We start from the raw sequence: 10,000 nt of genomic DNA, 5'->3' as shown, positions 1-10,000 counted from the left end.
CCCTTGGATATAGGATATGGACGAGTTTGGCTTTTCTAGCCTTAGCACGCTCGTATTCCCTCTATTAAAAGGGAAAATTGAATCACGAATATTAGTCCCCCGTACCCGACATGATGCATTCCTTTAAGACATGTATATTTCTATAATTATTTTATTCTTTTCCTCTTCTTAGAGTCTCATATTTTTGCATTATTCGTGACCTCTTCAAAGAGTCATTATTGGGCATCACAATTAATGTGACTGGCACCATTCAAGCTTTGAAGAGAAATTTTGCCCCCCGATACCTTCCTAGGTCTAGGGTTTGCATTCATATAGTGCATCCAAATGTGATAAATTCTTTGGTTAAAACAAGAAAATCTTTGACTAAATCACGCAACTAGCCTTGGCTAGGTCGAAGGGGTGCCTTGGATTTTTATCCTTGCCTTCCCCTTCGTCAAATGTGACTCCCGAACCTTTTTCATTGGTTTACGTAGATTTGGAGTCGTTTAAAAAGGGTTTTTCCATTTTTTCTTTAAAAAATTCATTTTTAGATGACTTGGTACACCTTAACTCTATACCAAGTGGCGACTCCGATTTTTGTTCCAAAAACCCTTTTTAAACTATTATTTTGGGTCAAATCGTCGCATTTTCAAGTCCCATTTAGACCCACTTTCTTTGTAAATCAAAAATCATTTTTCAAATCAAAAATTCACTTTTTAAACCATTTACAATTTATTTATTTATTTTTCTTGTAAAAAATGGGGCGCGACAATGCATATATAATCTATTGTATAATTTAAATTAAATTCAATTCACGTATAAAACAATCCTAAAATAATTAGCACACTATAATACAATGTTATTTTAACAACAAAATTTTTGTTATTAAAAGTCTCAAATATCCATGACATACATATGAGGGATATTTTACCATATTTGTATCTCACATCTAACCATTAAAGTTAATTTGAGGAAGAATATTTTTTATAATAGAATTATTTTGAATTTAGTTAACAAGTTGAGATTTTTTAAACAATAAAAGTGAAATATTTTAGGAACTTAGTTGTTTATTTTCCCATAATTAAAAATTGCTATATTTTAGCAATTGTTGCCATTGACTTTTCTTTTTTTTCTTTTTTTTTTTATAAAGAATATAGTTATTTTATTGCCCGTAACACAAACTTACAAACTGAGCATAGACCAGTCACGCAGACGGTCCTTTAAGAGGCCGAAGAGAAAGAAAACCTAATTTGTCCAACCTGACTGCCCCTCTAGCTAGCCGTGGCAGGGTACTAAGTTGGTCATAAACCCTAACCGGGTCATGTAGGTGCAAGAGACCTACATTAGCTAGTATGTCTGGCACTGTGTTTACTTCTATAAAGCAATGAGAGAATTGCCTTGGATCCTCAGCCAACTGTCATATTTGGGTTACCTCTCTAAGAATCTGCCACGGACACTGGAAATGCCGTTGCAATATGCCCACTAACACCAACGACTCTGACTGTACTCTAACCTGTGTTTAGCCTTTCTGACCGCAGAGTCGGAGGCCCTTGAACAGAGCCAAGGCCTCAGCGCGCAAACTTGTATTCACCCCCAGGCAAACTGAATACCCCACCAATACTCGACCATCTAAAGCCCGGAGTACACCACCCCCGCCACTTGTATCTGGGTTGCCTTTAGAGCACCCGTCTGTATTAAGTGTCACTATCCCCGCACCTACTACCTGCCACCAGACAAGCCTACACTGAAGCGGGTCTAAGGGTCGGGAAAGGCTTGCAAAGAACTGACCAAAGGTCGGTAAGAGAGTGAACTTGTTGAACTTGTCCGCAACCATCATAGCGATGTCCTGGAGAATGCCATGGAAAATCTCCCCACACGACAGTCTAACCCCCTCCCAGATCGCTTTATTTCTCGCCTTCCAGATGTGCCAACAGATGAAACTTTGGAGAATAGAAACCACAAGCCGTCTTTGAGCATCAGGCTGCGTGGACAGCCACCACCACTCTGTCACGCAAATGACCTCTAGGCAAAGCTATTCCACAAACGGCCCCAAAGGAACCCCAAATCTCCATCGTTAGTTGTCCCGTCGCAAAAATATGCTCAATAGATTCCCCTGCAGCCGCACGGCAACAAAAGCATTTCAATGGTAATTGGACCCCAAACTTACCCAAGATATCATCGAGCGGAAGCCTCCGCAACAGTAGGCGTAGCATAAAGAATAACACTTTTAGGGGGATCTGGGGATGCCAAATGTGAGAGAAGAGCCACGAGGCTTTCCGAGATTGCCTGACCTCTTGGAAGGCGGATGATAAAGAGAATTGCCCGGATGTCGACGGCATCCACACAACCTCGTCCGGTCGCTCACCCTCTGGGGGTGGCAGCTGTAAGATCATAGCGGTGATGTCCCTTGGGAAATATTGGGCAGGTAACAGTGAATTCCACCCTCCATCTACAAGAAAATCCTTAAATGTCAATGTCCCGTGAACCTGAACTTTGTGGAAGAGAGCCCCACTACCCAGCTAGTTGTCATACCAAAAATCACAAGATCCCGCATTCACCAATCATCGCATGGATAACTCCGCTTGGCAGCTTACATTGACCAGCCGTTTCTAGGTAGCCGATGACACCGCACTGTACTCCACCTGACAAGGGTGACAATGATGACAATATTTTGCTAGCAGAAATTTGGCCTAGAGAGATGACGCCGTGCGGAATTTGCACCATAACTTCAACGAGAAGGCCATATACACGCCCTGCAGTAGTCGGAATCCCACTCCCCCCTCCTTCATCGGAAACCATAACTGATCCCATCGAATCTAGTGACACCGGGTCCCCACCTCACTCGACCCCCACAAGAAGTTAGGGCAAACCTTCTCGATAACGTTGAAAACTGCAACCGGTATTACCGTGGCCGATAACAAATGCAAAGGGATAGATGATAGGACATGCTTTATGAGAACAAGCTTGCCCCCTTGAGACAAGAGCTTGGACTTCCACGAGAGGATTCTCCCAAGTATGGCCTGACTCACCTCCCCATAATCCGAAACCTTACCCCTTCCTAAGTGAAGTAGGAACCCTAAGTAACGGATAGGCGGTTGCTGTCTTGGGAAACTAGTGATACGCTCGATTACCCTCCACCGGGCTACTGAGGTGGAAGGAAGCCACTCTTTTGCCTGTTCACCAGCTGACCTGAAGATTTTTGGTATAAGTCCAGCACCCGAACAATATTCTGTAAGGCTTGAGTAGATCCATTAGCAAAGATCAGCACATCATCAGCGAAGGCCAGGTGCGTTACTGGAGGGCACCCAAGCAGCACTTTGAACCCTTGAAAGCCAGCTTGTGAAGCAAGGTTGTTTAAAGCTCTAGAGAGAACCTCCGCCCCAATCACAAACAATGCGGGTGATAACGGATCCCCCTGTCGTAGACCCCTCCCTGACTTAAAATAGCCATAGGAAGCCCCATTGATGATGACTGAAAATCCCACATTGGAGATCAGCCTCCACACCATGTCGATAAATCTTTATTCAAACCCGAACAGCAGTAGAACATTCACCAGAAATAGCCACGATACTCTATCATAGGTTTTGGCCATGTCCAACTTTAGCGCAACATTTCCACCCCTCGATGACTTACGTATCCCTGACACTATTTCTTCTGCCAGAAGATAGTTCTCGGTAATGTTTCGTCCCTTAACAAAACCAATTTGCTGAGGCGACACCAGGCTCAGTAAGAGAGAGGCCACTCTATCCACTAAGATCTTGGACAGTACTTTGTTGAAAAAATTACACAGGCTAATCGGTTTGAATTTGAAGAAATCCTGAGGGTTCGGACCCTTTGGGATCAATATAATGGAGGTAGATGCAAGAAATCGAGGAAGCTCAGCCCCGCAGAAAAACTCAAAACTGCATTATAGACATCTAGACCAAGTACCTCCCATGCGAAAGAAAAGAACCTACACGTGAAGCCATCCGGGCCCGCTGCACTATTGCCATCCATTGCAAAAATGACCTTCTTTCACCTCTTCCATGGATGAATCGGCCTCCAAGCGAGCATTCTCCTCTACCGTGACACTGGATGGGATCATATGCAACAAGTCCGTTGCATTGCCCGCGGGCTCAGAAAATAACTCCGAAAAGTACAGTACCGCTTCATTAGATATATCCTCGTCCAATTCCACCAGGCGCCATTTACATCTTTAATCCAATGAATTACACGTTGCACCCTCCTCTGCTTCAGGACAGCATGAAAGTACCTGGAGTTGCAATTGCTGTGACGTATCCATTTCACCTTGGCCTTCTGCTTCTAGAATTGTTCTTCCAGCGACAAAGCGTGATTGAGCTGTGCTTAAGCCATATGCAGCTCCACCTGAGCATCATCTAAACCCTCAATCTCTAACCTTGTCTCCGTCCGGTGCACTGTAGCTTTTGCCTCCCGCGACGCGTCAAATATGTTCCCAAAAGTTTGCTTATTCCACTCCTGGATGGCTCTTCTAGCATGAAGCAGTTTAGAACATAAGATCTTCATGGGGGAGCCCTGGCACTCCCGCTGCCAAGCTGTTCGAATGACATCTAGTAACAAGGCCTTGGAAGTCCAAATATTGAGGAAACGGAATGCGTGCAGCTTGTTATCCAGACGCGACGCGAATGATACTTTCAGCGGAGCGTGATCGGAAGGATGTCTTGCTAAATGAGACACCGAGACGGATGCAAGCAAGTCAGAGCACTCCCCATTAATCAGAAGTCTGTCCAATCTCTTCCATAATCTAGCCCTGCCGTGGCGATTGTTGCACCAAGTGAAGGTAGACCCAGTGAATCCCAAATCAAAAACCTCTGCCTCCTCCATAAAAGACAGAAGCTCCAAACTCTCCATGCTGCCAAAAGGACGGCCACCTTTCTTTTCATTAGGAGAAATAATCGCATTAAAGTCCCCACAAATACACCAAGGTTGGGAGCTTGGTTTCTCAAGCAACAAGGCCTGCCACAGCTCCCGACGCTTCTCTAATGTGCATTTGGCGTGTACAAAAGAGAAGCGCAAGGCGCGTGGCAGCCACAGATGTTGTAAAATAAGGGAGACGTGCTGATCTGAATTACCAGCGATAGAACACATAAAAGGCAACTTATAAAACACCCAAATGTCAACCGACAAGTTTACCACTATAGCATCAAAAGACAACCTTAAACGGATGGATTCAACATTCTCAACATCTAGTTTTGGCTCGTAAATAGCTACCATCTGAGCATTACGCAAACGAATTAATATTTTAAGTCTTCTCAAATTAGGAGTTTTAGCAACCCCTCTAATGTTCCAAAAGATTGCATTAATCATGGGGAAGAACCTGGAATAAGTTGTTGGAAGAGGTTGAAGCTGACCCTAGCTGCCTGTCAGAGGGAAGTACCCCCCGTCTACCCTTCAATTTTACTTGTTTGAATCCTCTCTCTTAGGCTGCTGACTGATCAATATTAAGCTGCAGCAAGGGGGATGCGTGCAGTTCCCCATGGCCTGTTGTGGGTCTTGGAGATTGGTTACCCGCTGCCACCGACTGAGCCACTAGATCCTTCTCAAAACTCCTCTCCTCCGCACCGAGCTCCACTTGCTCAACCAGTAACCCTTCCCATACACATGGAATCTGGACAGGAGCAGGAGCTGCTGCAACCCCAACCTGCTCATTCGACTCTAGCAGTGGCAGGTCTGCAGGCCGAACAAATTCTGCCGTTGCTGTGATCGGCTCCACCTGGACCTCCACCTGCGTCATACGTACATCAAACATGACCTCCTCCCGAGCTACTTCCCTCCACTGCCCCACTACTATCCCATGCAAGACCTCCTGCGTTGGGTGCTCTCCTCCAGCACACTCAGAGGCAGCTTCTAGTGGTGAAAGCTTCTTGGAGTTTGGAAACCCCGCAGCTCCAGGGGACTTCAAATCTCCGTTCGGAGACCGTGTGCCTTACCCGACCGCTTCTGGCACAACGCGAGGCCCCTCCCGCTGCTTTTCCCGTACAGCCTGTGTGCCCTTGCTGACGACCCCAACCTCAGCAGGTGCATCTCCCTTGCATTCCTCTACCGACTGCCCCAACCTCCAACACGAACAGCAGTATTTTGGAAGATTCTCCAAGACAATTTTCTGCCAAAACCCCGCCTCTCCTTCTGTTAGGAAATTGGTTTAAATTCTTTTAGGTAGATTTCTTATCTTGTGTGGAAGTAACTAGTTTTCTAATTGGTTTTAGTTACTTGAAGTAGTAGCCAAGAAATTCTATTTAGTTTAGGAAATGTTTCCAATTGTTATTTGGTTTTTTGGCAGTAATGTTCCCTATAAATAGATGGGGTGGCATACTACACATAGACACACAAGGAGACACAAGGGGCATCATGTAGCCTTATACATGGGGTGTGAGAGAGGGTTCTTGGAAGATGAGAGATGGTATACAAGGGTTGGGTTTGGGTTCAAGTTGTATTCTTGTATAGGATTTTCCTCTCATAATAAAGAACAGGTTTTCTCTCCGTGGACGTAGGCTCAATGGTGGAGCCGAACCACGTTAAATATTGTGTGTCGTCTATCTTTCATGCTTGTGGCTTGTTTCCTCATTAAATTGTTGTGCACTTAATATCTCAATAGTTGTTTATTCCGCGGTTGGATCCTAACAAGTGGTATCAGAGCTTGGTTGCGAGACTGGGCTGCTCAAGGTTCGTAGTTGGATCCTAGTTAACTATTGAGATCAAGTGGATTGGTAGCTGTTACTAATTGAACAATTTAATGAGTGATATCATTGTTTCAATGGCTTGGAAAAAAGCATTGATGGTGAAGGATGGGAAGTCGAAAAGCTTGAAGATACTTGACGGTGAATCTAGGCAGGTGATTCAAGGGTCAAGGAAAAGGTGGAGTCCAATGTTGATTTTGGACGTGAATCGATGGAGACTTTATCATACCTCTAACGGTTGATACTTCATCCCGGTGGATTTTAGATTTTGGTTTTGTTTTTGGGTGGTGTGGCACGTGTCCCAAAGAAACAAGGAGATCTAATTTCTATGCGCCAGAAGACTCTGACAGTAACGAGTTTTTCGTTTTAGGTGGAGTCTTGGAAACCACACATGGCGAGACAATCCTGAGGATGGGAAGAAGTATGGTGATTTTACCACTTGATTGCCTCAATGGTTAGGGTTAGAGCTCACAGAAGGGGATCCCAGATTGCAAGTGGTGGTGAGAAGAAATCCTGCAAAGGGAGACGGTGAATTGAGGCACATTCTCACGAGTCAATAAGAGGTTAGACTCGGGGCAACTACACATGCTCATCTGTCAATTGAATCAATTTGGTGTCAGGACTGTATTGATTCGGGTGTGTAGTTTGGTACCATATTATTTGGTAATTGAAAGCAAATGGTTGCTAAAAGAAATTTTCGCCAAGGTGGAGATTTGTTAGGAAATTGGCTTAAATTCTTTTAGGTAGATTTCTTATCTTGTGTGGAAGTAACTAGTTTCCTAATTGATTTTAGTTACTTGAAGTAGTAACCAAGAAATTCTATTTAGTTTAGGAAATAGTATTGGTTTCCAATTGTTATTTAGTTTTTTGGCAGTAATGTTCCCTATAAATAGTTGGGTTGGCATACTACACATAGACACACAAGGAGACACAAGGGGCATCATGTAGCCTTATACATGGGGTGTGAGAGAGGGTTCTTGGAAGATGAGAGATGGTATACAAGGGTTGGGTTTGGGTTCAAGTTGTATTCTTGTATAGGATTTTCCTCTCATAATAAAGAACAGGTTTTCTCTCCGTGGACGTAGGCTCAATGGTGGAGCCGAACCACGTTAAATATTGTGTGTCGTCTATCTTTCATGCTTGTGGCTTGTTTCCTCATTAAATTGTTGTGCACTTAATATCTCAATAGTTGTTTATTCCGCGGTTGGATCCTAACAAGTGGTATCAGAGCTTGGTTGCGAGACTGGGCTGCTCAAGGTTCGTAGTTGGATCCTAGTTAACTATTGAGATCAAGTGGATTGGTAGCTGTTACTAATTGAACAATTTAATGAGTGATATCATTGTTTCAATGGCTTGGAAAAAAGCATTGATGGTGAAGGATGGGAAGTCGAAAAGCTTGAAGATACTTGACGGTGAATCTAGGCAGGTGATTCAAGGGTCAAGGAAAAGGTGGAGTCCAATGTTGATTTTGGACGTGAATCGATGGAGACTTTATCATACCTCTAACGGTTGATACTTCATCCCGGTGGATTTTAGATTTTGGTTTTGTTTTTGGGTGGTGTGGCACGTGTCCCAAAGAAACAAGGAGATCTAATTTCTATGCGCCAGAAGACTCTGACAGTAACGAGTTTTTCGTTTTAGGTGGAGTCTTGGAAACCACACATGGCGAGACAATCCTGAGGATGGGAAGAAGTATGGTGATTTTACCACTTGATTGCCTCAATGGTTAGGGTTAGAGCTCACAGAAGGGGATCCCAGATTGCAAGTGGTGGTGAGAAGAAATCCTGCAAAGGGAGACGGTGAATTGAGGCACATTCTCACGAGTCAATAAGAGGTTAGACTCGGGGCAACTACACATGCTCATCTGTCAATTGAATCAATTTGGTGTCAGGACTGTATTGATTCGGGTGTGTAGTTTGGTACCATATTATTTGGTAATTGAAAGCAAATGGTTGCTAAAAGAAATTTTCGCCAAGGTGGAGATTTGTTAGGAAATTGGCTTAAATTCTTTTAGGTAGATTTCTTATCTTGTGTGGAAGTAACTAGTTTCCTAATTGATTTTAGTTACTTGAAGTAGTAACCAAGAAATTCTATTTAGTTTAGGAAATAGTATTGGTTTCCAATTGTTATTTAGTTTTTTGGCAGTAATGTTCCCTATAAATAGTTGGGTTGGCATACTACACATAGACACACAAGGAGACACAAGGGGCATCATGTAGCCTTATACATGGGGTGTGAGAGAGGGTTCTTGGAAGATGAGAGATGGTATACAAGGGTTGGGTTTGGGTTCAAGTTGTATTCTTGTATAGGATTTTCCTCTCATAATAAAGAACAGGTTTTCTCTCCGTGGACGTAGGCTCAATGGTGGAGCCGAACCACGTTAAATATTGTGTGTCGTCTATCTTTCATGCTTGTGGCTTGTTTCCTCATTAAATTGTTGTGCACTTAATATCTCAATAGTTGTTTATTCCGCGGTTGGATCCTAACAAGTGGTATCAGAGCTTGGTTGCGAGACTGGGCTGCTCAAGGTTCGTAGTTGGATCCTAGTTAACTATTGAGATCAAGTGGATTGGTAGCTGTTACTAATTGAACAATTTAATGAGTGATATCATTGTTTCAATGGCTTGGAAAAAAGCATTGATGGTGAAGGATGGGAAGTCGAAAAGCTTGAAGATACTTGACGGTGAATCTAGGCAGGTGATTCAAGGGTCAAGGAAAAGGTGGAGTCCAATGTTGATTTTGGACGTGAATCGATGGAGACTTTATCATACCTCTAACGGTTGATACTTCATCCCGGTGGATTTTAGATTTTGGTTTTGTTTTTGGGTGGTGTGGCACGTGTCCCAAAGAAACAAGGAGATCTAATTTCTATGCGCCAGAAGACTCTGACAGTAACGAGTTTTTCGTTTTAGGTGGAGTCTTGGAAACCACACATGGCGAGACAATCCTGAGGATGGGAAGAAGTATGGTGATTTTACCACTTGATTGCCTCAATGGTTAGGGTTAGAGCTCACAGAAGGGGATCCCAGATTGCAAGTGGTGGTGAGAAGAAATCCTGCAAAGGGAGACGGTGAATTGAGGCACATTCTCACGAGTCAATAAGAGGTTAGACTCGGGGCAACTACACATGCTCATCTGTCAATTGAATCAATTTGGTGTCAGGACTGTATTGATTCGGGTGTGTAGTTTGGTACCATATTATTTGGTAATTGAAAGCAAATGGTTGCTAAAAGAAATTTTCGCCAAGGTGGAGATTTGTTAGGAAATTGGCTTAAATTCTTTTAGGTAGATTTCTTATCTTGTGTGGAAGTAACTAGTTTCCTAAT

Source organism: Coffea eugenioides, chromosome 1 (genome assembly GCF_003713205.1).
Source record: "Coffea eugenioides isolate CCC68of chromosome 1, Ceug_1.0, whole genome shotgun sequence".
In the NCBI taxonomy this organism is placed as follows: domain Eukaryota; kingdom Viridiplantae; phylum Streptophyta; class Magnoliopsida; order Gentianales; family Rubiaceae; genus Coffea; species Coffea eugenioides.
The sequence above is the reverse complement of the archived record's forward strand: the minus strand, read 5'-3'. Positions refer to the sequence as shown.